Raw genomic sequence first — 26,976 nt, 5'->3', positions numbered from 1 at the left:
ACTAATATAGTATGATTCTCTGTCTATGTTTGAAATGAACCAGTCCTTTGACCAACTATACTTAAGTTATTGTCCATCAAACTATATTCTCTGATAGTTCAGCTTAAAAACATTGAAATGCCGGGACGTGCCCCTAGCCGGCCGTGTGTTCCAAGTTGAATGTAAGAACTTCACTTTGCTTCGCTCGCTCGTTCGAATATGACGATACTTAAAATGACACTTAAAATATGTTGTAATGTTCCTGATACGAGTAATTAATCAATTTTCTTAATGCGTGCAGAATTTCGAAGCAGAAATGTGCGACGGCCGCAAAGTGGCTCGTTGTCGTACGGCCGTGTGGTCGTTAATAGTGCGTGTATCACTTGTCAAAATGTTCTAACGAGACACGCTATCCGCCACCGCTTGGTAAGGCTGTGGCCGAGAATAAGCTGCCAGCGGTGAGGGAAATGAATTTATATTTTGTATGTATTTTTGTTCATCGTAGTAAACACTTATGAGAACATTAAATAACAATCCCTGAAAAAAAATATGATAATATTTCATATGGGATTGGGAAGTAAACATAGGAGAAAAATATGTAATCTTCACTGTCAATGACTAAAAATATTAACGGTACGAACCCGCGCAGGCAGTAGCCTCTCCGACCCCCAGTGTGAGACTACCTAGTCTTACTCCTTTAAAACGAGAGTCAGTAGTATAGTTTGGCCCAGGACTGTCTGATTAAAAAACCGGCCAAGTACGAGTCGGACTCGCGTTCTAAGGGTTCCGTATATTACACAATTTAAACAATGTATTTTGTATGTGAAACGTGAGTGAAATGTCTTTAAAAAACCCGTAGGGGTCGGATCAAAAACTAAGTAATTAAGTCCGACTTACGCTTGACTGCGGTTTCTAGTAGGTTTTCCTGTAATTGTTATCTATTTTGTTTATTTTTTTCAAAATTTTAGACCCAGTAGTTTCGGAGATAAAGGGGGGGAATGGTCATTTTTTGCCTATTTTCTTGAATAACTTCTAAATTATTTATCGTAAAATTATAAAAAAAAAAAAAAAAAAATTCCCACAATGAGCTCTTTCATTTGATATATAACACGATATAGTCTGAAAAACTTTATTTTTTAATTTTTCCATTTACCCCCCAAAAGTGGCCCCCATGTTTAAAATTCATTTGTTTGCGTTACATGTCCGTCTTTGGGTCACAAACGTACATATGTATACCAAATTACAACTTAATTGGTCCAGTAGTTTCGGAGAAAACAAGCTGTGACAGACGGACAGACGGACAGACAGACAGACAGACAGACAGACAGACGCACGACTCGCACGAGTGATCCTATAAGGGTTCCGTTTTTTCCTTTTGAGGTACGGAACCCTAAAAACATAGACAGAGAGAATCATATTGTCTTTGTCATACGCTAGTAACTACTAGCACCCACAAGAAAGGGATGAGTATAATGTTCCTGGTTCTTACTGACTGACAAGTTGCATAGTTCTGTTTGCCAAATTAAATGGGTCGGTGTTATTGTCGTGATGATATTTTAGTTTAGTACCTATTAAATATTCATTTATTTCTCACAATTCACGGAAAACAGGTAGGTACCACTGGTAACAGGTAGGTTAGCCAAGGTGACGATCGCTTGCGCTTCGCCATCGAATCGCTTTGTGTCTCTCTATCACTCTTCCATATTAGTGTGACAGTGAGAGTTGCGTTTCATTCGCTACGGAGCGTTAGCGATTGGCATGTTGTCTACGGGGCCGGTATCCTTACCATGAATTGGGCACTGACATATTCACTAGCACAATGCATCTCCCTCGTACTGACATTGGTGCAAGCAAGATACACTGCGTTTGAGTTCACGCAGTCGCCAGTACGTGTTACTTGAATGTCCATAACATGTTTCATGTCATTTCAGCTAGTCGTTTTAAAATGAGAGCGTATCTTATATTGTATGCCGGCCCGGCGGCTAGGTTCGATCTTAAGTACCATCGCCCACACTGTTAACTATAGGTATACATCAGTGTACCTTATGCCTTTTGTAATAAGGTCCACCGATGTACAGTTCGGAGTGCTGCTGTTTGTACATACAATACCCGTACATAAAGTTTAATGGATCCAGGCTGGACCCGCCCCGCTACCCGCTGCCAGCAAGGCGCGTGAGCAAGGAAACGAGCAATTTCCCTTTCAATTATAATTGATTGAAGTAATCGCGAGATTCTTTCTCGAACCGGTAGTTCGTCGTATTAATCGAGATTGCTGTACACTTAACAGCAGATATTTAGCCGGTGTTTGGTTCTTAATTTGTTATTTTCTATTAAATTACTATAGCCTCCTAAGGCCCAACCATACAAATGAAAAACCCAAATTTTTCCACTGAAATTTTAACCTATAGTGTAGAAAATTGAGTTGATTTTGCGTTGTTGGAAAATTTAACGAAACAAAGCAAAAGCGACTGTTCCAATTGAATAGGGTTTAAATTTCATCTAACTGAAAAGGTACTAGGTAGGACTGCTGCGGAAGAGTGCTCCAGTGTTCCGGTGGCCTCGCCTTACAGCCCTGAGGCGGCCAAGAGGGGTTTTTAGTGGGTAAACCGTGGGTCCCATGAGGCCTATACGGAAGTCCCACATAACCATCCCAGAACCCGTCCCCGCGCCTGGGTGATGCGAAAAGCATTTTTATTTTATTTATTTTCCCCTCTATAAAAAAAAAGGACCTTGGGCCTTAGAAGGATAGTCATAAAACTGAACGATGTGACCTCACAGTCATTTTCTTAATATTTGCAGTACGGCTGTACAAAATAAATGGAAATACATATGCACTGATGCGGATCCACACTCCGGTGTGTGAGCGAGACAGCGCTTTAGCGATATCCCGTTTGCACACCAAAATGGAGCGAGCATAAGGCTGCCATATCGGCCTCAGTGGAAAGGCAGCCTAAACGGTTTAAGAAATTGGCACAGCATAATAAACTTGCTTGGTCGGTTTTTTCTGATGACTGTATCAGACTGTTAGTGTGTGGGTTGATCGAATGAGTGTGTATACCGGAATCTCTCACCTGCCTGAAAGTAGTGTAATAAAAATTAAGTGTCAATTATCTTATTTTATATAATTAACCTTATTTCAAGTATGTACCTATTTATGTTAATCAAGATGTCTCGATTTTTGATTTAAAGGTTACATTTGGATTGTGACCGCAACAATGTTACAGTTGCAGCGTTACGCAGCGCGGAGCGGGGTGAATCAATCCTTTGATACCTATAGAAGTGTCCTACGTGGGCGATCTCGTTACGAACGCGAACGCCGTGGGCCTGCCATGCCGCGCCGCGCCGCGCCGCTTCGCGTACGCGAGTTGCTCGCTTACAAGACGCTGCGTTACTGCTGCAGTGCAGCGTAGATGGTGGTCGAGGCCAATCTCCTTGGTAAAATAGGTGACGGATTGAACGTACTAATACGTTTATGATGCAACGATAGCGTCGCAATATATCAAGAAGATTGACAGTGACATCGCCCGCATCCATGCTGCTGCAATATTAATCCGAATGTCACCTTAATCAAATACAACCTAACAGGTTTCGGCTGTTACAAAAATAACAAAATACATAATTTGGCAAGCCATTTCCGTCTGTAGAAAAAAGGGGAGAAATGTCGGCGCTAAATCTTGTTGTCCCATACAAAATTTGAATTTTGCGCACTTCTACTGGCAAAATTGGTTTGACAGAGTATATACATACCTGCTTATAAATATTAACTTTAATTTTTCTGTAGATACTCGAAAACCTTAACCCTCCCTTCGTCATTCAGATAATGACATCCGCTTATAATTTATAATATTACGTTATATTATATTTATTATTCATCGCGATAAACGCCGAGATTGCGTGGGCGCCGTGTGGGACTAATCAAGGGGCATTAAAAACTAATTTAATAAACCTGTTTACCTACAAATAATGGTGATGCCATTTAAAAAATATGGTATTAATATCGATTTACGATAGAAAAAAACTATGTATAGTCAGCTGCAGAGACAACCACCCCTATGAAAAACTATAGGGGTTCCGTTTTTGCCATTTTGGCTACGGAACCCTAAAAAGGGGAGGGAGCTTTTCTCTATTTGGGTATCTGTTATGCTTAAGTACTATGTATCACATCACAAAGGTAAACCGGCTGTTCAAGATTGCAGGAACCTGTATAATTATGGCATAGTCCACAGGGGTCTTCAAACTGGGTCCCATGGGCTGGATTTGGCCCATGAGCCTTCCCTCAAAAGTAGGCTGGAAAGCCGAAGCCTAACTTGCGACTATCATTTTGGTTAGTTTACTTATAGCCCTTATAGGAATGGTCCATTTTATTTTAAAACGGAGCTGGAGGAAGCTGGAGGGAGCTGGGTAGTTTAGTGTTGTTTACCAATATCGCAATATCTCAATTGACATTTGCTGGGACGTCAGTATTCCGTGACTACAGCTAGTGCAACCTAGCTGAAACGTCGGAAAAAAGGTAAAATAATGAAATTTAATCGCGTTAGACCCGGTAATGACATTAACTATGTGGAGGAAGCCTTTGCTAAAAGGCACACTGAATATGGAGATTTTAATTAAAATAATAATACTTTAATGTAACAATGAATATATTTATAAAATTGACCATTTTATTGGACCGGGCAAACGTGGGCAAAAACTTTGGAGACCCCTGCGAATACATACAGCAGCCTAAATATACCTACTGCCTTACCTTTCGTTTTGCCTTTTCCGTCCTCTAATAAAAACTAGTTATTTTCTCTCGAGAATACTTGTTGATAACGATTAGTTAGTTAGTTACCTATTCAATGATTATTGTCTTAATTTATCTATTAAGGAAAGCCGACAAGGAAAATCACGTACAATTTTTCTTTACGAACCTATTTCTGTTGTTCTGAGAAAATTATTCAATAATGAGTTGGTGTGAGCGATTATATGAGTGTGTTTTTGCACGAAAACAAGTGGCGTGTAGGAGGATCGGATAGGATATGCGTCACATACATATAGGGGTCATATGGGTCTGTAATAGACCTACTACGGCGGCAGACCTAATAGACCTATATGGCGATCTTCATATTGGATGCCGATTCGCACGTCGCTCCGGTGTGTAAGCGGGACATCTACTAACGCGCATAGCGCTGTCTCGCTCCCAAAGTTAAGTTGCTGAAATAAACATAATTTTACCAATGAATAATTCGTTTTTATTTATGGGTACAAAATTTGATAGATTCAATTTCAGATACGAAATACTTTAATTTACATATTGAATTTATTTTAATTTGCAGAGCTCCTACAGGTACTGATAGTTTCCGTTCAAATTCAATATATCTAATCAAAAATCTGTAACGGTATTTATTATTTTTAGATTCGAGAACGTTAACCTGAAATAAAAAAAAACAATAGACGAAATATCAGCTCATATTTTTCTTTGAAATTCATTTCATGCACTCTTTTATAATCTGTGGTATTGGCTCAAAGGTGGTCCAATCGATATTGCAACGTGTTGACAGATGGCTTATATCGTACCGAAGCTAAGTCATGGTTACAACTCAAAAATCTACTAATAACGCTAAGTAATGTCGATGAATGGTTAAATTCGATTTATAAGTTTTATACTTGTATTATTTTACAATAAGATTGCATTCCATTTGAAATAAGAAGGTGCATTTAGATTTAAAAATGGTTTTTTTTAATAATATCCATGCCTTCTAGCTTCATTATTAGGTACAATAGGTACCTACACAATAATATTTACGAGATGCACTGGTGCACTACCAAATTAATATAAAAACATTAATATTCAATTCATTTCTACACATATTAATGCAAAGTCGGATCGTTTTTGATGAGGGTTCTTTCAACCTAACCTAACCTCTTATATAATAATAAACAGTTTCATTTTTTTATTTTTATTTTTTTAAGTAGTTTCTGAAATCATTAAAGCGATTTAGCGACACGACAAAATTCTCGCTCATACAACAAAAAACGGGCCAAATGCGAGTCGGACTCGCGCACGAAGGGGGCCGTACCATAACATTACGCAAAAAAGGCAATAAAATCACGTTTGTTGTATGGGAGCCCCATTAAATATTTATTTTATTCTGTTTTTAGTATTTGTTGTTATAGCGGCAATAGAAATATAATTGGTCAAACCAAATTGTCAGTAAATAAGAACAAAAACAAACTATACTCCTTTTCTTTTGGGTGCTAGTACTAGTGTAAGAAAAAATTTTTATGATTCTCTCTATGTTTGAAATGAGACAGTCCTTTGACAAACTATTCCTACATCATCTGTAAAAAATTCAACTGTGTAGCTATCACGGTTCATGAGATACAGCCTGCTGGTAACAGATAGACTGACAGACAGACAGACACACAGACAGACGAACAGTGGAGTCCCACTGATAGGGTCCCGTTTTAACCCATTGGTGATTGGGTATAGAACCCTAAAAAACACCGCTAACAAAGCTACTACATATATTTATATTATACAAATAAAAGTCAATAAATTGCCTGTAATTATTTTATTAACCCAGTTATGCACGCGAAAACAGATAAGAAACGTAGGGCTGTATGTACTCTACTCGTACACTTTTATCCGTTAAAGTTATGACTTTTCGTCCGTCAAGTTGGCAGTTATGCAAGTTGCCGTGTCTGACATGATTATCTTCAATCTCGGCGACTTATGTTGGCCAACCTGCGTTATAAATAATCGTAGAACATATTTAAATTATGAAAACATGACGCGGTAATTTTATTCGTATTTCAATGTGGGCTGATAGAGGATAAGAGTTATTTTTGTGATAGATGTGAAGTTATTGTACAATAAACACTTCTGCAAGGACGCAATTATAGACAAACTACTTGAGTGACCCGTTCTAATATATCTAATATACTGCATCTTCATGTTTTTTTGTTTAGTTTTTAAGGAATCGTGCAGTTTTTTATTTTACAAAAATACGTATTCAATAAGAAGTCCAGCACGCTCACATTTACCTCTTTTATGGACCATGAAAACGGTAGCATTAAATTAATTAACCACCCCGCATCTTAAACGAAGTCTAAAGGATAAACTGTCCACGATTAACATGAAATAATAGAAAAACAACTCCATTAACTATTTGTAATTAAATACCTCGTTCATATCAGTTGTACAGAATTGTCGACCATAATTAGACAAGATTCTAGTACGGGTTTTTGTTTAATGTGTCGAATGCCTGGACCTATATGGAGTCGACTTATTTGGCCGAGGCGAGTTGAGTTCTGCAACCTGGCGTTAATCAAGGAATATTGATTAACAGTTAATTAAATGATTAGTTAATTAAGTCACAGTGATAATTACTCGTAGCTAGGTTTGATTGGGGGAGTTATATCATAAAACTCCGTTAAGGTGCTAAAGTTATTAGTTTGAGAAATCGATTTCCTTTTACGAGCATATCTGACGCGTGAGGTCGTGACATAACTAGCAGCAAAGATAGATATAACTCCGTAATAGATGGATACAGTCTAAGGAAAAAATGTGCCTCGAAAATCACGAAAATTTGATTCTCGATCAGATGGCGCCACTAGTTTTGGCCTACTCTCGTATAGAGGGCGTTGCCTGTTTCGTTTGTTATTTATAATTTTAACGCATACCAGTGAAAGAACATGGGTCAAAATCATATAAAAATAATTAATGGAAATAAAAAATCATTTATCCATATTTAAATACATTTTAACGTATTTTTATAAATCTTCATTTTTAGTTTAAAGTATGTCGTTAGATGGCAGTGAATTTACAGTGGTTACAAAATTTACTATGGCAGTACCGCTCTATCTTATTATATCCTCATTGCTAGCAGCCAATGATTTCAAAAGTACAGATGGGCTTGTTCATATATTTTCGACCGAACATTCACGTTTGGAGTGCCTGGGTGGAATGCTACAACGCGATTGGTTGATGAGTTTGCATCACGCGTGCGATTGGTCTGCACGATTGGCTCAAATTCATGCGTGACACCCAAAATGACACTACTGAACTCTGGCACCATTCTTAGCGCCTGTAAGGCCCGTCTTTACGAAGTAACAATGCTAGCAGCGTACTAGATTGATCATATATCAAAGCGGTCATACACGGAGGGCCCAAATAACCTGATAGAATTGAAGCACGTTCTCTTGGATTGTACAGTCAGCTTCAAAAGTAGCGGATCAAACTACACGTCAAAAGTTTCTACTATTCTCTAACAGCTTATGAAACAGATACTAATATTATAACTGCGAAAGTCTGTCTGTCAGTTTGTCTGTGTGTTACCTCTTCACGCTTAAACCGTTGAACCGATTTAGTTAAAATTTGACAGAGATAGTGAGTCCCAGGGAAAGACATAGGATAGTTTTTATGTCGGAAATTATCCCTGAAGATACTAAAAAGGGGGGTGAAATTGAGAGATTTAATGAATTGCCTGATAATTGATGTCAATTCTGAATCTGACGGCTTTTCTATTGACATAGTTGGCTTGCCAGAGTATATATGTACAACTTACCCACACAATATTTATTTAATATTATACGATGTTTAACTTTATTAGTATTGAAGTAATTAGGCAGCTACATATTTGATTTAGTTCACACACACTCACATTCACTCAATTCACTTTACACAATATTTAAAATATATTTTGACAAGTAAAACATGTTTTAAATCGCAACGAAACAAGACCTAAATCGAAATAAACTTGATTAATTTTAAAACTTATGTGTGAAACACAACTAAAATAATTTTGCCAACTTGAGCTCACAGACAAAGTTACTTTTAGCTTTCCGTTAACTTGTACATGTATTTTAAATTTATACGTATAAAGGCTATTTTAACTTTCGTATAAATATTGGTAGCAGTATTCTGATAATGGTAATTCATGGGATTTGTCAATCAATGCATCGCAGAAAAAGATTAAGTCCAGAGTGTTTTGACGTGCTCAATTATGGCACTATGGACTGCAAAGCGGATTATTGACGGAAGATTAAATCAAGGAATTTATACGGAAAATTGACGATTTGCGTCGGTTTCAATGTTTTTAAGTTTTTTTACGGTTTAATTATTTAATCTTTATTGCTTTATTGGTTCAGTAAAATAAAAAATAAAAAACAGAAAAATATATACTGTGGTTATCTTAGAAAATAGCAAACTAGTAAACGTGTCAATCTCAGCAATATTTTGGCATAATAATTGTTTAAATTATTCTGATGTAATGTGAAAGGTTCTGATAAAGCATGCCCAAGAACTACCGTTTTAGAACCTGCTTTCGAATTAAAAACACCGCACCCAAATCGGTAGATCCTACGGTACCACAAACAGATGCACATACATAACGGTCAAACTTATAACACCCCTCCTTTTGTGTCGGTGTTTAAAAACAAGCATAAACGAATGACGTCACAGTTGTTTAAACCGCCGGAGTCATGGTCAAGTCAATGTTATGATCGTAAGTAGTAAAAAAGTCAAAATACATAATACTAGTCTTTCGATCTCTTCCAGTTGCAAGCTGAACCCTTTTGCAAGAATATGAACTTTGCACACCTGACTAACCTCATTTCTATTTGTAATAAACGTCATTTCTCACCATCTCAATCTTCCTCGCGTTGTCACGGCTTTTGCCAAGGCTCATGGGAGCCTGGGGTCCGCTTGGCAACTAATCACGAGAATTGGCGTATGCACTAGTTATTACGAAAGCGACTGCCATCTGACCTTCCAGCCCAGAGGGTAAACTAGACTTTATTGGGATTAGTCCGGTTTCCTGACGATGTTTCCCTTCGCCAAAAAGCGGCTAGTAAGTATCAATAGTTAATATTTTGTTTCGAGCGTAATAATTCCTTTTTTTTTCTCCGTTTGTAGTGCATGTACAATTAGCACGTTATCATTATCGCCAAGAAGGCGCAAAAAGCATTAAACTACGTTTCCGTCACCGTAATGGAGTTGTCAAAGGTAAACACAATTACCAGAATCACCCACCGTTATAGTCGTAATAATAATGACGGCTTTACGCTCTAGGCCAGGAAGGTTCAACAGTTTTTGCACCTTTAGAGCTTTAAGACGTAGCATTTGTGTCAATAAACAATACTTTTCTAACCGACTTCCAAATCTCAAATGGAGGAGGTTTTTCGTGTTTTTTTTTACTTTAAAATTGACTTCTAAGCGGTGGATAGCAATATCAAATGTGTAAAAATTACATTAGGTCATGCGTGGATAAATATTTTGACCTAATTGATCCAGAAAACGAGCGCGATTCGCTAACCTCCCTTTTATAAAATTGAAACCTCTTAGTTTATTATGATTCTTAGTCAGTTTTTTTTTTTATAAAAGGTAAGCATTTGACCACACACCTGAATCACACTCATCTGTGAACAAGTTGGGATTAAGACATCACAAATTCGAATCACCCACCAGCACCACGCAGGCCACATCCTCATCCTCTATAAAACCAATCCACCCGCGTTGAAACGTCGGAAAAAAGGTAACAAAGTAAATTATAGACCAGATACAATGGCCCTGGCCAGTGGAAGCATTTTACAGATGGCGCTGGCAAAAGTTATCTGTCAGTCCTACGAATCAAATAGTTGTTTATTTTTTTGGAATTTTATGTCGTGGATACTGGTGTCTTATAGAACTAAACTAGAGACAGGTAAAAACTATGCTGGCGCTATATATAAAAGAAACCTTTGACAATAACAATTGCTAACCCCATTATGTTTTAGTATGTGACGGTGGTGAAATTCTTAATACTGTGGCCCTGTGCTACTAAAAGTACTAAAGTAGATGTACTTAATATCTAACACAAAGTTGCACTTCGAACTAACTCGTAATTACCCAAGCCAAGGGTTACCTAGGCCTAGGGCTAGCACACCCACGATTCTACGTTACGCGGTCGCTTTTGAAATTGAAATTGAAAATATTTATTTCAGGCACAAATCCCATACAGTGCTCAAATCGTATTTATTTTACAATAAAATATCTTCAACCCCTGATCCAATTTTCATCAGACGCGACATTCTGACTTTAAAAATCTGATATTTGATATAACCTAAGATGCACTGTGTGTAATTTCAAAACAATATCAATACAATATCAAATTAAACCCGAAATTTTAAAGTTTGAACGCCGATAGATGAGTCTATCAATCGATAGTCAGTAATTAGTAATAAAAAAACATTTGGTAACTTTTTTTACACGTACAGCCCTAGTATTTGTTCGCAATTAGTGCCCGCGTCGCTTTAATGTATGGTTGCGCCGGCGCAGCTGCAGGACTGACATTTCCTATCAGGGTTGCCACCGCCGCGGGCGAGGGTCATGTGAAGTTCTGAATGTTTTCATTTAATTATGTGCCGTAAACGGGTAGTTAGCTGTCTGAAACTACAAAAACCATACATTTTCTTTGTTTTTTTTTTTCAAAATTGACAGTTGGATTTAATTTACATAAACAGAGAATTTTTCTTAACCATAATACTTACGGAGGTTAAAAAAAATGAGATTGTAAAACTTGAATTGAGATCAAAGTGCTAGGTAATTTTTTTTACAAATTTAGTAGAAAGTTTCATTTGTTCAAGTATTATTTCAATATTTATAGAAAAACTTCTTATTGCTTGATATACCTAAATGGGCTTTAATGATTGGGTATCCAAAAAAAAAATATTTTTGAACTCTACAATTGCAATAACAAAACACAATGATCATCCTGTTCAAGCATATTCGTGGAAAAATTCACGTATCATTTATATAAACCCATGTCCCTGTCATACAAAGCCCACACAACACACAAACATAAACAACACTATCATTTTTATCGCTTGTCATGGCAATGGTTAAAATTTAACTGTAAAGCAATAGACACCTTTTTTCTTGTCAATGCGAAACAATTAGCCCAAGCGCGCTCATTTCAAAAGTCCTATGTCTATTTGACAGTTATGTGACATAAGACTTTTTTTAAATTGACCATAGACATCCGTGAGACTGCGCTAATGGCTGTTTGACATTGCAAATGCATCGAGCCTTTGTCCAGTGTAAGTGCACGATTCAAAAAAACGTTACGCGTAATAACTTATTAGCACGGTTTTGGCGCGAAATAGTGACGTTTCACCTGTGATTTGCATGTGTGATGTGAACAAGACATTTGGCACCTCACTCGACGAAAATAAATTTTAAGCGATCACCAATATTTTTACATTTGTTTCTTTGTTCTCTAAGACAGGGTTACTCAACCTTTTTTGCTTTTTAAAATTCATTATAGCCCCCCTAGATGATAAACACTCACCAATAAATTGCTTGCTTGAACTTTTGCTGCAAGAATAAATATTATTATATAAAGTAAAATCAAGGATTTACGAAGTAAGGCCATTAAATAACTGCAATGCGTTTTTAATTATCTATATCCAGCCAATGCCAGTACAAATATTAATCATTCTAACCGATTTTTGATTCACAAACACTCGTCACAGTTCAATAAAGGCAGATATTTACAAATACATTACAATCTTTATTTGTTTATTCGATCTAATCACCCTTTAAAAAATCTAAAAACTATTAGTTCTTTTGGTTCTGACAAATAGTTAATTATTTTTTAATTTACTGTAGTCAAGCACGCAATCTAATAAATTTTACTGTAGGTATTTTATGTTCTGCAAATTTACGTTGTATACGTTAGTAATTTATTTTCTGTTGGTTGGGCCAACTAAACATTCTATTTCACGGTATTGACAGTTGCTACCCAGACATAATTGCACCGAGTTTTAGATTTTTCAATTAATTTACTGTTACGTTTTTGTGATATACCTATATTTAGAATTTTGTTTTAATGACACACATATTTTAATTTCATGCATTAAGCATATATTTCATAAGGAAATATTTAATTAAATTTGTTTATACCAGACCACTAGCAGATTTTAGAAAAAGAGGTTATTTCTATCAGTTACGTACATTTTCAACTTGGAGCCTTCGTAGGTATATACAATAAAACTTATATAAAAAATATATTTCGACGCCGTATAAAAAAAAAACCCTAGTATATTTTATAACTTTAGAACCACCCAGGAGAAAACGCTTGATGATAAATTAATAATTAAAATCGATCAAAGTTATTGTAAATTATTTCTCTATAATTACAAAACAGCATTAACTTTACTGCTGCCATTAAATGATTACAATTATCAGAAATGATATCGAATAATCCGTTTCGCACGCCGTGAAACCTACATGATTCCTCAAATGTAATCATTGTTCCTTTACTGAAAAGCTGATTTTTCGGTACACTTTTTGTTAGTAAATTTATAAAAAGTATCAGTTCTATAATACGCATATTATAACATTATAAATAATAAAATTAAAACATAATGTTCTTTTTGTAAAACTATTTTTTATAGGTAAAGGGAGGTTAGGAGAAGGTCCATTCATTACGATTCAGTTAAAAAATAGAAATAAAAGTAAACAAACCTGAAGTAATATGCGACTTTTTTATATTACAGCAATTCTGCTTATCTATCTTATTGCTATCGCTTTTCTGAGAAATACTTTATTACTGTTTAGTCGTCAATTTATTTTATTAGAATTATATTTTATTACGTCCATTTCGGTTACAAATACAAATATGTACATCCAAAACTAGGAAACTATGGATTGCCACTGATAAATAAATGTGACCAAAATATTTTTTCTTCACGGGAAGGGGCTTACCGCAAAAACAAGGTTATGAACCCCTGGGTGTGTACCCAATATGCCAATCGTGTACGCTCCGAAGCGAACGAAATGCAACTGTAACTGTCGCACTAATACGGAAGAGTGATAGAGAGAGATGACTACGCTACGCTACGGAGCGTTAAGGATTGGCATGTTGGCTAAGCACCCTGAATTTATAAGTGGGCGTATAGCATAAACCAACGGTTTGTATAGCAAATGTTAAGTGCATTTGGATAACTTCGAAATCGGGGTAATTTTGAAAATGGCAAATAGGTATCCACTTTACTAGAAGCACTTTCTATACTGTAGCAACAGTACGCCTAATGCCTTGGTAAGCGATGCAGTAGCGTAACTGTTGCTTAAAGTATGAAGTGCTTCTGGTTGTATAGATATTTACTATTTTCAGAATTATCCCGCATTCGAAGTTACCCCATTGCACCTTATTAAATATACGAAACTCAAAATGTAAAACCTACACTAATACCTTCCATATTGAAACTATATCATAACTTTCCTATGTTTTTAGTTACCTATTAAAAATAAGTCGAATATTGGCCCTAAATAGTATGAACACTCACAAACTTGTAAACTAGTCCATCAGCCCGACTTTCCCCGTGTCGCAACAGCTTAATCAACCATCCTATTAATTTCAGACATCTATATCTTTTAATCATGTTGATGGTCGATTTCTATGCTAAATACGTTATTCCGATTATTGTCCGCCATTTTTATTTATGTATTAACAGACGATTAAAGTTAGATTTGGAAGATTTATTGATTTATAAAATTGTTATTGGGTAAATGTCGATGTTTGGCTTTGTTTAACTAGAACGATTAAGTATTAAATATTTTTCGTATCTAAATAAATATATTGTAATATTTAAAGAAATTCACAGTTTGAGATTTTACGCCACACATAGAATGAAATTAAATAGTTTGTTTCGGAAACAATTATCACTTTAATTAAACGATATCGCCACTTGAAATGAGCAGTAAATAACATCTTTGACTAACATTGTCAATTGTCATTCAAATTAACATCTTTAAATGTTATCTTTACAAGAATATTGTTACAATATTCTGTTTTTGGTAAAAAGTTTCGTAAAACTTATCTTATCCCAGGTCATACGTCATTATGACGTCCGTTACATCATTATGACGTATAAATGACGTCATTATGACGTCGCTGGTACGTCGCTGACGTCACTTTGCTACCTGGGATATTTAAAACGACGTCATTTTCTACGTCATTCGCACTAAAAGTTCGAGCCCAGAGGGGCTACCGCGAAAACCGAAATTCGCAAATTGCGGGGATCTTTCTTTTTTACTCCAATGAAGGCTTAATTAGAAAGACGGAGACAGATGGTCTGCTCCATATATTATTTTTATAGTAATCTTGCTTTCGCCCGCGACTTCGTCTGCGTGGAGTTAGTAATTTGGGTAGCTTATTTTTTATCCAATCTGCTTTTTATCGATTGTCCATACAAACTTCCACCCCCCTTTTCACCCCCTTAAAGGATGATTTCTGGGATAAAAACTACCCTATGTCCTTCCCCGGGAGTCAAATTATCTATACCAAATTTCAACTAAATCGGTTTAGCGGTTTAAGCGTTAAGAGGTAACAGACAGACAGACACACTCGGATTTATATTACTAATGTAAGTTTTAGAGTCAGCATCAATAGGTACTAGCGGATGAAACAACGCCTCAAAATTATCTGCCATCTGCCATCCTTGAATTATATTCCAAATATAAATATATCGGTACAGTTCGCGTTCTAAAGTATCTGTTACTCGTATAGTCTAATTTGTTCTACATATAGCGGCTTTTATTAAAGTGTCAGAAAATGGAAAAAAGTTTTGACGCGTAGACTGATCCGCTACTTTTGATTTTACCTGTACTAACATATTATTTTTTTCTTTTTCCACCCCTTCATTAAACGGTATAGGTATAGCTCAGTCCGTTCTCCAGTTGTTCGTATAACACATTTTCTCCGTTTTTGCGTAAGCCATAATTAATTACGACAACAATTCGAATTCATTAACGGTCGCGCAAAAACGCGGGAAAAGTTTCGCAGCGTAATTACAGATGGCGGTGATAGTGCGTGCGGTTAGGGTTGCCACTACGTGATGATATTTATTTAATCTATATTGCACACAAGAAAATCTTATCGTACAAAAGGCGGACTTATTACCAGTAAATCTTAAGGTAAAGCAGAAAGATCGTAGGCGGTCCATTTGAGATTGATAAGATTTTTTGCCAATTTTATTCCGTTGAATTTTTTTTGAATCCACAGAACTGTCAGGAAGGAGTTATTGATTGTAGAAGAGATGTAGATCATGATCATAGCATAGAAAACCTACTCGTGTACTGCGCCAAATGTATAAAACAGCCAGATTTAGGGGTTGGCTTCATAGGACATGCTGTTCAGTGTAATAACAAAACAACAAATCTGACTAGGCCCTAAGTTACATTTACAGAGTGGATATTTAATAGTAGTTTATGTGACTGCTACCATATAAGAGGCATTAAAACACGAGTGTGGATTTATGAAACGAGCTGAAACATCACACTAGTGTTTTAATACCTTATTATGTGTGTTGTTGATGTGTTCAGGAACCATACGATATATGTGTAGATAAATATTGTTTTAAAACAAAAAAAACTGGCATCCTTAGCAACTGCGCACTGCGCACGCCGCTATAGGAAAGTAACGGTCACACATTTCAACGCTTGTTTACTACTTAAAGGTCGATTTTTTCCGTCCTGTCGAGTGTATGATCTCTGGAAAATTGTACTACAACTTACAACTAGTGTAAAAAACAAATTACTTTTATTAAGGTAACAATATGTTATGTGTATGCTTTAAGGATGACTCACGCTAGAACGGCCCGTCCGAGCCGGGGCAACTTTTCTATGACCGGACCGGATGAGGTGACCGGTGATCACGTGATGCTTTCTATAGGAATAAAGTAAAACGCGCTCAAAACAGTTAGTAGAAATGTGATCCTCACTGGCCAAATACGAATAGGATATTGCATTAATTAAAACAATATTTACGATAAAAGAAAAAAATAATATTTCCGATAATTATCTATCTGGAATCCCTAAGCTAAAGCTGCCTTTCCACTAAGACGGAGATGATATAGGAGACGTGCAGGAATCAACCGATCGCATTCGTTGTAATCCAGCGGAGCGGAGAAGAGATGTGGATTACAACCAATGTTGTTTCACAATTGTAATTACTAATTATCATACAATATGGTCTAACTCATTGATCGAGGTACAGCAAAAAACACGTCACACATACCATTCTAATGGCGCGCACACATTTGTTTCATGCATTGACGAACGGTATTTGCTTAATGAGTATTTTACTCCGGTATAAATATTGTATTATAATGTGCTAAGCAAAAGTACTATCGGCCCGATTCGAACAATGTTTTAAGTTACAGTGGTACGATATCGATCTGTGTGTCAAAAGTGACGTTTTTTCGACGAAGAAATGTGAAAAACTGACAGATCGGTATTGTACCGCTGTGACTTCTTAAAGCATTGTTCGAATCGGGCCGTATAAAATTGGAAGAAAGCGTACAGAGTAAACATTACCTCCCGTTAAAGCAGAAGATGGATGCACTTACCACAAACTTATTTTAGTAATATTTTGACCCATGGCAGTACGGAGACTCTATCATTAATATATTAGAGTTAGACCGAGTACAACGATTAAGGCAACGATAACGATAGTACCTAAGTGCAACGATTTTGATAGGACACGCAGTGCAAGTGTTATTTATACGTCATAATGTCATAGGAGTTTGACGTTTAAGAAAATAGTGTCATTGTCTGTGACATTCTTCTTTTAAGAAATACATTGTCCCTCGAGTACAGACACTGCTAGAATCAAAGGTCTCAAAAAAATGATTAATATAATCACTCAACCCACCCAACAACATACTGCCAAAGTGTACTTACCCCTTATCAACACGCCGGTAGTAAAAACATACATATATTAATTAAGAACCCGATAACACGTAAAATATTAAGTGCCATATCTTAAAATGTCACGTACTATTAAAACGAGTGCTCACAGTGGCCAATCGACTATACCTCGAACTAGTCGCAAAAAAAAAAACAAAGATTACTTTATTTGATTAGATCTAATTACATTTCTGTATGTAATTAACTTCGTATCACCCTTTGTTTATCACCAAGACGCACAAAAGAACAGAAACAATCATAAATTAGATGTTACACTAATATCACTTTTATTTTCTTAGTCGTAAGACAAGATATAGCCAAGGGTCAAACGGGAAAGATGCCCAAGCGCGCTTGGCGTTTGCAACCTTCTTCTAATCTTTAATATTAAATAATGTATTATGAAAAAATAAAAAGTCCAAAGCGCCAATATCTACACGGTTTCTTTCACTGCGTGTGGAAAGCTTTTATGGCAAGTAGCAATATGTTTGCGATTTGCGAGTACATGTTGTGCTATTACAATTGCTTCTCGAGCTTGGACGAGAAGCGGGTCCGTTTGGATTTGGAATAATAAAGGAGCAGTTTTAGAGGGTTTTGTAGCCATCGCAAAGTTAAGGCGGTTCCCTGAGCCAGAAGGCGAAAAATCTCCTTATATGATCCTGTTTTCCTAAGAGGCGTTGATATTCGTAGACGTGGAAAAAATATATGTAGTTCTTGACTATATTATCTTTAATATCATAGCTTCCGATACACGAATTATGACACTTCGCTCGATACAATTAATTCCCAAAGTAACCTCTAACTCGGACTTTTAATCCAACTTTACTCGGTTATTTATTATGTGATACTATAAATAAAAAAAGAAGAAAAAACAATCTTAACTTAAATAATAATTTCATAGCTTTCGAATTTCGATATTGTAGGGTAACGTTTTTAAAATAAATAAAAGTCAACAAAATTCGATCAAAATTGACACCTGGCGCGCATGATCTTTCCCGTTCTTTCTTGCGAAATGTGACAGAGACAGCGGCAAACCGATGGAACGGCCTTAAGACAATCTAAAGCTAATTTCTTTGTTGAGTGTTTTTTTCTGTTCTTTTAAAATTAAATTAAATAATCATTTATTTCAGGCATGACCCATAGAAGTGTTACAAAAACTTAAATACTAATCTAATCTTTTACAGGCGTGATAATTTTTTGAAGTACCCTGACAAAAGCTGAGCAAACCCTGATATCAACAGGGTCGTTAACCTTTATTGTATTGTCCACAGAACAGACCTTTTGGTAAAATATGTTTGACCCAAGAGCGCTTCCCAATGGTTTTTTTTATGTATATGTAAAAATAAACAAAATGCATCAAAAACTTACTTCTCATTATAAACCGAAACTTATTATAACTAGAACACATTTTAATACACTTATTGAGCTCACTGGTCTAGGTCACTAGGTCGATATGTATAAGTTTGTCATAAATATGTGAAATCAATATAATATATGTAAGGTTGTTCCATAATATTAATTATTTATTTGTTGCCTATGTATCTAAGTCATGTTAACTACCTCACTCAAGAAGGCCGATCCTCACATAAACAATTGGTTACGGGTTGGATCTGGCTTTGATACGACCTTAAAGATCACCCACGCCGATTGTTGCATCATGCAATGCAACTTGCATGCGAAACTGAAAGCCGTGCGTTACGCACCAATCACTAAGACGATTGTCAGGGACGTGTCAAAACAGAATCAAAACCATAACAAATAGTTCAATCAAAGTTAAAGAACTTATCGAGCCTCGCGCCTGCGCTCGCGCACCGAACGGGAACACAACAAGATGTCTAAGGTTGAGATAAGCTGGTATGTTATTACGGCATAATTTACGTTGGAAATTAAGGCGATTTGTTAATTTCATAGTCGAGTGTCAGCGGATGGCTCTTTTATGGGCATCCTATTTTTATTGAAATGAAATTGAAATGTTGATGCGAATACTCGTTTTTAGTACTAGCAATAGAGCGTAAATAAATAATACTAAAGTTGCACAGAGTAGATAATAATGATATAGTTGGTCAAGCAAATCTTGTCAGTAGAAAAAGGCGCGAAATTCAAACTTTCTATGGGACAAAATCCTTCGCGCCTAATTTTTAAAATTTGCCGCCTTTTTCTACTGACAAGATCTGCTTGACCAGCTATACGTACAGAGTTCTCACTGTACAGAGTTCTCACTGTAAGAGTATTAATAGACTGGCGTACAGGACTGCGACCTTGGTCCGGTCCGCATATGTTTTTATCGCTCTCACTCATAACTGCGTCCTTATCGGACGTACGGGGACCACCTTCCTCACGATCGAATATGCCTCGGACTGGGACCGTACCAAGGCTGCGGTTCGGTACTCCCGTCTAACATGTTGTCCCTCCGTACCGCATAACATATTCTCTTTCTCACTTACACAACTACCTCGTCGTGAATGAATTGAAGGACATATCTTTGATAGTGGATAAATCCACGAACAGGGGTGGTGCAGTTTAGGCACGAAGCTGAGAATAAGTATATCGGAAACCTGTTTAGTGTTTAGTCTTCTTCTCTTCTACTAAAATAAGTGTAACATGTATTTTTAGTACTCATAGAGATTTAAGTACTCTCGCTTCGAAAATATGACAAGTGTGAAATTTGACTCCCGATAATAACAATAGCGAATGGATTGTAGAAGTAGTAGTAGTAGTAAAACACTTTATTGCACACATCATTTTTATGTAAGATTTTCCTGATCTTTAGTAGGAGGTAATATAGCGAGGAATTTTATTTTACTCTTGGGGCTTATCATAAAAAAGGCTGGGAAACCCTGCCATTAATTGTTTTCAAGGAAAACAAACAAAGGGCAAAAGGATGATAACCTGACACAATATAATAATTACAAGAATGAAATCATCGTATAATTTGTAAAATCCACTGCAACATATACGAATGATCCCGATGCCCCGACAAAGCTAGTAATTAAATAATTAATATAATTATACATAATCCGGTACGGTTCGCCGTAAAAGACAAGTCTCTACTATGGAATCTCGGACAAAACTCGAAGGAACCGATGACTAAATAATGTACCTACTTATTTTCTAATATAGATAGATACGGTTGTAGGTACGGTGTTCAAGTCTTGTTACTAGAGTCGGTCATTTGCAATAACAAATTGTGGAAATATCATTATAATTGTAAAAATTTCTATGAAAATATAGTTGGTCAAGAAAATCTTGTCAGTAGAAAAAGGCGCGATATTCAAATTTTCTATGGGATGATAACTCTTCGCGCCTAAATTTTTTAAGTTTGCCGCCTTTTTCTACTGCCAAGATTTGCTTGACCAACTATATGACGTCTATCGTTATAACAATTTCTGTGTAAATGGACTCTAACTGAAGAGAACGACGAAAAAGACCGACTACACCGGAAATTAGCGCTGTTTTATGCGTTACGTTTTATCATACAATTTGAGGCGTAAAAGGTGCGCGAAAGCCCTTCAAGCAGCGGTGTGGCTGATTCTTAAAAGATAATTATAAAAGACGTATGCATGACTGATCGAATCAGAAATACCTCAGCTGTATATTATATCGCTTAATTTGTGTACATAGTGAAATGTCGGTGTCTGGTTTTCGTTATTAGGTGAGAGGTGAGTTTGTCTACTATCACCATTCGCATCTCTCATGGGAGCCAATTCTGTTACTTATGCCATTAGGCGTCGCGATCGTTAAGGTCATATCAAAACCAGGTCAACACCTTGACAAATTCTTAAATCAGTATCGGCCTTACGAGTCGCTTAACTTCAAACTCGGACAAATCGAATCGGATTTTAATATTTTGTTATAAAAAGAAAAGGTAACAAGGTAGATAATCTCCTAAGAGGAGTGGATATATCCGAGTTTGAAGTTAAGCGACTCTTATGATCATTTAACTGAAACTAACTGAATGAAAATCGAGAATCGGTTCTTAAAAAAGTCATCAGGTTTTTAAATGGTCGGCAACGCGCATGTAACACCTCTGGAATTGCAGGCGTCCATAGGCTACGGTGACTTCTTACCATCAGGCGGGCCGTATGCTCGTTTGCCACCGACGTGGTATTAAAAAAAATCGTCCCGCCTTCTAAAGCCAATGGTAGTGCTGTTTTCGCATGAACAAATTCATACGGCCTAATTACAAGCAATTACGGCATGCAACATACTGTCGTTCGCATTAGCAAATAATTGACTTAATTAACACGTGGCCATTAAAGGGTTAAGGTCACTAATGCAGTTCCGCAGTAGGGCGAGTCCGGGAGACTTGCCAATGTTTTTTTAAAAGTGCCAAAATCAAAACAGGTATTTATTTTATCAGCAGTCCAATATGACCTAACGATGCCAACTCGTGAATGCGTTATTTTTTTAAGGAAAAAAAAGCTATTCAAATAGTCTTTAGTCTTTACTTCCGTGCTAGACATTTTATCGGATGATTTTCAGTTATTGAAAGAAAATTAGACATTGAAAATCAAAAGAAGCTTCAAAACCCTCTGCGTCATTATGGTGGGTAAGTTCGGGATAAGTGTCGAGAAGATACTTCTCCACGCCTTCTAAAGCCAATAGTACTCTCCTCGCATGAACAGATTCAAATGGCCTAATTACAAGCAATTACGGCATGCAACATACTGTCATTCGTATTAGCAAATAATTGACTTAATTAACACGTGACCATTAGAGGATTAAGGTCGCTGATGCAGTTCCGCAGTTCGGGGAGTCCGTGAGACTTGCGTAGGTAACATATATAGGTACTTGAAATCAAAATAGGTATTTATTTTGACTCCAATATAACCATAAGATATTATAACATATAATATATATTTAAGCACATTTTTTTAAATCATGGGTTATGGTTTAAGTCTCCTGGATTTCCCCTAGTCCTACTATTGAATAAATGTTATTAGGTAAAACTAGTATACAAATATTCAAAATATTTATCAGTACGGTTTTTACTCACTATTATTTTTATTTTTAGTCGCTTTTGGCGACATGTTTCGGATTCTTTGGGAATCCATCCTCAGGCACGAGTACAACCGCCGCGGACACTCGTGCCTGAGGATGGATTCCCAAAGAATCCGAAACATGTCGCCAAAAGCGACTAAAAATAAAAATAATAGTGAGTAAAAACCGTACTGATAAATATTTTGAAATATGTCTCACGATAGTTTAAGTGCGATTATACAAATATTGTTTAACTAAAGAAGAGTTTACGCCCGTGTCACACATATTATCCAATCATTTTTCAGCTACAATGACAATAAGATATTAAAAAAAAAGTTTCAAAACTTACGTCATTATAATGGGTAAGTACGGGATAAGTGGCTTCCTTAACAGTGGCAGTACTATTGAATTGGATCAAAGTAGTTAGGTCAAAAAAATCCTATCCACACAGTGTTTATTACTTCTCTGTAACTATCATCAATCAAAACAAACGATTGAGCACTTAATAAATAAAATAAAAAACAAAAAAACAATAACCATTCTAATCTTACACTATGGTGTATACAATAGTGTAAATCCAATACGGGCGATAAATTAAACGAATTTATCCGTGTAATCGTTAATTAAGAAGTTTTTTTGACTTACACTTAATTTTGACCCCGGAATTAATTATTATTCGCCCGTATTGAATTTACACACTGTAATGGAGATATATGCCCTGCTTTTTGAAAAAAATATCTGTATCTTCGAGTGTTGGCAAAGTTACGGTCAAATTATAATAAAAATATTTTTTATCGGCTCACAAAGGATACAATTTGTCACAATTCACAGTTTGATATTTCGGATGACTGTGATCCTTTCACTGAAATTTAATGGGATAATCTCTGTAAAATAAATATAAGACATTCTTACACAGATTAAGTCCAACGGTAAGGCAAAGTACGGCGTGTTATGGGTACTCAGACAACGATATATATAATATATAAATACTTAAATATATAGAAAATACCCATGACTCAGGAACAAATATCTGTGCTCATCACACAAACAAATGCCCTTACCAGGATTCGAACCCAGGACCATCGGCTTCACAGGCAGGGTCACTACCCACTAGGCCAGACCGGTCGTCATAATATGTCGGTTTTATGAAATTCTTAATCTTAATTTGATACTGAATTATTGAAAAATACAGTTAACGAGCATTTCGCATAACTATGTACGAGTAGGTATATTAAAAATTAATTACATTTACATCCATTTCCTATCGGTTGTATCTGATATAATTACGTATATTTAATTTACAATGTTTTGTAAAATATCGATTTCCCTAAAATTGTGCACGAATGTCTGAAATAATTACATATAATGAGTTTAATACTCGAATAATTTGAATTTAATTTCAAAGATCGTTACAAATCAAAGTAATATTCCTTACTTTACCTACTAATATAAAACTATAACTAACTTTTTTTTTTATACCACTTCGGTGGCAATCAAGCATACGGCCCGCCTGATGGTAAGCAGTTACCGTAGCCTATGGACGCTTGCAACACCGGAGATATTACACGCGCGTTGCCGACCCTTTAAAAACCTGTACACTCTTTTTTTGAAGAACCCCATAATGTAGCCCCTCGGGAAAACCTCGGCAGGGAGCTCATTCCACAGCCGAAGCGTACGCGGCAGGAAATTCCTCTTAAACCGCACATTACGCGACCATTTAGGTGCTAGGGTGTGCGGATTAACACCCTGCCGATGGCGAGCGGTGCGGTGATAGAAAGCGGCCGTTGGCATCATGTCAAACAGTTCTTCAGAGCACAGCCCATTGTACAAGCGGTAGAACACGCATAAGGATACGCACGCTATAACTAACTTATAAATAATACGAGAAACTTCGAACACGTGTAGCGGCAGCAAGTTTTGTGTGACTCTTAAGAGTATTGCAGTTAGTAGGTATATGTTTAACAAGGACAAATTGGAGAAAGGCTCATACCTTATGAAAATTCCTGATAGTGATGATTTAATGATGATAATGTAATGAAAAATTAATAATAACCTCATTGGAGCTACAGATACAACCACAAATCTGACTCCAGTAATTATGTTACAATGTAATATTTATAAGCAGTGTAAAGTTAAATGGGGCAATTATATATATCCTATACTTATCTACGGCCTTTAATCTCTAATCTAATTGTCAGAGGATGCTTACATTGTATTGGAAGGAAGGATATAGATATTTAGCGGGAATCAAAATAATTAAAATCTTGATTCGTAAATTCCGTTTAATTACGTATGATTTCATCAAGTTGTTACATTCCATTATGGAATTTATTCATCATGTATTAACATACAGGTCGATTCACGAAACCTGGTATGAATGGATTGTAAGTACGAAACTTTCATTGTATGAGTGACATAGCCACCACTTCATTGGTTAATGTGATACGCACGTGTGAATGAAAATATGTATATTTTCATTCACTCGTTCATTCTATTCGTGCCAGCTCTTGTGACCTGTACATCATGTAGGTATATATTAAAAGGTTAATCGTTAAACGGTATCTGGGACTTGCAGTGTTAAAATGTAATCCAAATTTAACATTGTGTGTTTATTTATTGTTTATAGTTTATTGATTTAAAAAAGTGCTGGTAGCCTACCAGTAAGAGTGTGCGATTACTTTGTCTAACCAGTTTTTTGGAACTTATGTAGTGGTAAATATCACTTGATATTTACCAGTCGCTATTCGGTGAAGGAAAACTTCAAATCTTAATAAGGCCTAGTTTCCCCTCTAGGTTGGAAGGTCAGATGGTAGTCGCTTTAGTAAAAACTAGTGCCTACGCCAACTCCTGGAAATAGTTACCAAGCGGACCTCATGAGCCGTGGCAAATGCCGGGACAATCGCGAGGAACTTGAGATGCTGCTATTCTAAAACTGTGTTAGTTAAACACATACCCACTTAATCATAAAACTTACCAGTTTGTGTTTTTTTCTCTTTATAACAATCTCAAATGTCAAAATGACGGATAGGAAATAATAAATGATTATGAACAACCTGTTAAATTTGACAGACGTTTAATGAATAACGCAATTTGTCATAATGTTTCCGGTAGTAGTCATTAAGAATATTTCCGTTTGATATAGGTAATTGATAGCTAAACTGTGAGTGTATGAATGACCGATATGATAACGATGACAAACAAATGATTAAATTACATATAAGCATGGGAAGTTAATTCCACCATCTTAATGTTTAATAACTTTTTATTATTGTTATATTATATCCATGTCTCGTATGTTATCATTGCTAGTAATTGTAATATAAATTTGACCTGCAAAACTTCTACACGCTCTATTTTGTCTGTATAAAAAATTTCAACGAAAACTGGTACCAGACATATATGTATATAATGTATATGTTGGCGGCCGATCGTAAGATCAGGTAGATCGTAATATTTCCTGTGTAATGTTTTGACGGTCACTAAACCAATAGATAGGTAGGATAGGTTCGTTAAGTTGTTTCAGAAAAGTTGTTTCAAAATAGACAGTAGTGCGTAGCGGGGCTCCGTCGATTCAGGGAACGAGACAAAGATTTTCACGTTTCACGATATGCCTCTAATAGGAATTTCACGATCTGCCTGACCTTACGATCGGCCGCCGACTATAATCAATTACGATCGATTATAAAGAAATTGATAGAGGCAAGGGGATTAGTCGTGTTTTTTTACCGTAGTTAATGCGACGCAATCCTCTAGTTTGACTTCTCTTTCGACCAGACTTTCATATTCATACCTACTCATTTATTTTTTTGTAAAATCGTGTACCTACAATACCTACATACATAAAATCAAAAGATATGTTGTTATTAAATAATGTCAGTCCATGATGCCCTGTTAGGGCACACAACATACTTAAAACTTATTAAATTAGGTCAAAACAAAATAAATTCAAAATAAAATAATTAAAACACAATAAAATAAAACTATGAAAACGGATTATATCGCGTATATTGAATTTATAATACATCCCGACGTTTCGAACTCTTTACAGCGTTCGTGGTCAACGGGTGACTGAGGAAAAATCCTCGATTACGCTGTAAAGAGTTCGAAACGTCGGGATGTATTACAAATTCAATATACGCGATATAATCCGTTTTCATAGTTTTATTTCATGAGTAACTATCGCGGTAACCGAAGACAATATTAAAACACAATAAGTTAAATTATATTAGAAATAGCACAAAAAAATCAATTAAATTAAAAATAAATCACGTCAAACAATAATTAATTTACAAAACATTAGAGCTCAA

The 26,976-nt window shown here is 36.1% G+C and overlaps 1 protein-coding gene across 2 annotated transcripts in view; it reads left to right on the top strand.

Annotated features, from left to right (window-relative positions):
* The window catches only part of LOC134741007 (homeobox protein aristaless-like), a 509,271-nt gene that overhangs the window by 457,474 nt on the left and 24,821 nt on the right, over positions 1–26,976 (top strand). The gene's annotated exons all lie outside the window — the stretch shown is intronic.

Source organism: Cydia strobilella, chromosome 4, assembly GCF_947568885.1.
Source record: "Cydia strobilella chromosome 4, ilCydStro3.1, whole genome shotgun sequence".
Lineage (NCBI taxonomy): Eukaryota > Metazoa > Arthropoda > Insecta > Lepidoptera > Tortricidae > Cydia > Cydia strobilella.
Note: the sequence above shows the minus strand (reverse complement) of the source record. Positions and strands in the feature narration are given on the sequence as shown.